Source organism: Argiope bruennichi, chromosome 10 (assembly GCF_947563725.1).
Source record: "Argiope bruennichi chromosome 10, qqArgBrue1.1, whole genome shotgun sequence".
NCBI classification, from domain to species: Eukaryota; Metazoa; Arthropoda; class Arachnida; order Araneae; family Araneidae; genus Argiope; species Argiope bruennichi.
Window position 1 is genome coordinate 16,452,224 of NC_079160.1, and position 2,398 is coordinate 16,454,621.

The window sequence follows — 2,398 nt, forward strand, 5'->3', positions numbered from 1 at the left end:
GGGCGAGTGAGAAATTTTTCACTCAAAGCTGTATCTAAATCTTCGAGATAAATTTTGAAAAATGCCAGAAAGCACTGAAATTCCTTGTTAGGTTTACTTTTGTTTCTTAGTTCCAAGTCCAAAATAGTGCAAACCAGTTATTCAAAGGCATTTTCATACAGTTTCCCCATAAGAGGGAAAAAAAGATGTGATATATATTCTACTACCAATTAGAAAATTTGGCATGTTTTGGCAGCGAAAGACAAAGAAATTTCCGAATTCTAAATATCATTTTTAATCACTATTTCAGATTAATAAAAAAAATTACAATTTCAAAAAAAGCTTTCATATTTTCTTTCACATTCAATGACCAACAATTATATTGGAAATAATTCATCCAAATAAAACACAAGCACTTTTGAAATGGATGAGTTATAGCACTTTGATATAAAACTTTTCTAATCCTAAAGAGCCCATGCATTAAATTAGTTTTAAAAAGTATTTATAGTTTTAATTTAACAAAAGTTTGATACAAAACCAAAAAAAAGGAATTCAAGCTTTTAAATGTTTGGAGTTTCTCTCTTTATGCTAGCAATCGCCAAATTATTTGTAAATGTGCCAAACAGTGTATTAATTAGACAAGATGCCAGCATAATCCCTAATTTTATAATTTGTCATTTTTGCAATTATCTATGCTTCTTGCAGGCATTTATGTTTTTTTATGCAAAACAGCTATTCCATTGGCTATAAATATTTGAAAGGATTCCTCGTAAAAATAACTTTTTCTCGCGAAAAGAAACAAGATCCTATCTCAGAGACTAGATTGATTATATTAGCTTCCAGCTCGTTCTTCGCGATGGACCGACGAAATATGCCTTTTCTTAGCAGTGTGACGATCATAAATATCATATCTCATGTGCAATAAAAAGCGGAAAGGAAAAAAGTTATAAACAGGAAAAATTTGAAAGGAAAACTCGATCAAATATTGGCAATTACTCGTACAGAAAACAATATTTCAACATTTTTCTCAACGCAAAATAAAGTACGCTTTCCTTACTTCGACTCTATTACAAATCTTGCCAAATATAGTAAGCCAGAGCCGGGAACAAGCAGATTCTGAAAAAATTTAAAGCTTCATTTTGCTGCGTTTTATAAATGTTATTTCAATTTGCTCAATAGCTAATCGACTCACTAGCTGACAACAAATATCTGTTATTTGAAACTAACATTTTTGCTTGGCGAAAAGAGCTATCCAGCTAAATGAGAAGTACTGAAAATATAGAATTATAAGTTGGACGATAATTTCTTTTCATTCTATGGAAATACCCTAATATTATGCTTTCTTTATGTATAATATTTCAGAATATTCAGAAGAAATAAGAAAATGATGTAAACGAATGAAACAGTTCATAATTTTTCGCCTTTTTAAATTCAAGCGTATGCTCAAATATTTCCCATTCAAAATTATGTTTAATATAATATAATTCTGGAAAGTAGAATTAAAATGTCAGAAATCTTATAAATTTCTTAATTTTTATTTCCTTAATATCCAAAATTTTGGTAATCAGAAATGCAAAAGTATTCTAGAGGAGATTTTGACAAAACAAAATGGATGCTATTATAATGGACGCCATTGAATGATGTGGCAGAGCTTTTATTGACTTTTTAATTCCTTACATCTTTTAGTTTCACGTGCAATTGATAATCAAGTATAAAATAATTGCAGATAAAATCAATAAATTATCTTTTTTCACGTTTAGGATGAAAGAAAGAAGCCTCAAGCACTTTTTAAGATAAGTTTCAAGCAATACAAAACAGTTTTAATTTGAAGCTTTCAAAATATATTTCAAAAGTTAAAAGAACGTGAAAGATTGCCGATCCAGCTAAATTTCCGCTGCTGTGCATTGTATTGTAATTGAATGTGAATCTGGCTTGAATAAAACACAACTTCTTTCAAGCTCTCAAATAAGCAGTACTTTTACCGTTAACGATATAATACGAATCGTGTGTACTCTACGAATTGCAATCTTGCTAAATATTGAAAATGATTTAATTTATAGTTTCAAAAGATTTTTATGGATCATTAATATTTTCTATTTAAACTACATTTCGCACCAACTCTAATGCTTGGCAATAGCCGTTATCCAAGCAATTTACCAAGAAACATAAACGTATGCAGCGAAACGAATGCTTTTCGCGAAATCCTTGTCTTAAGATTACACTACTTGGCACATTTCAATGCGTTAAAACTAACAGTCATTTCTCGCCAGCATTTCAACTTGAGACATTCTGTTGGCGATCTAACGGAAATGTAAGAAAAATATTTTTAGAAGTTTTTGTGTATCCAAACATATGAAAATAACAAGCTTTACCATATTGTTAAATAACATTCAAATCAGGTTTGTTTTTATATTTTGTA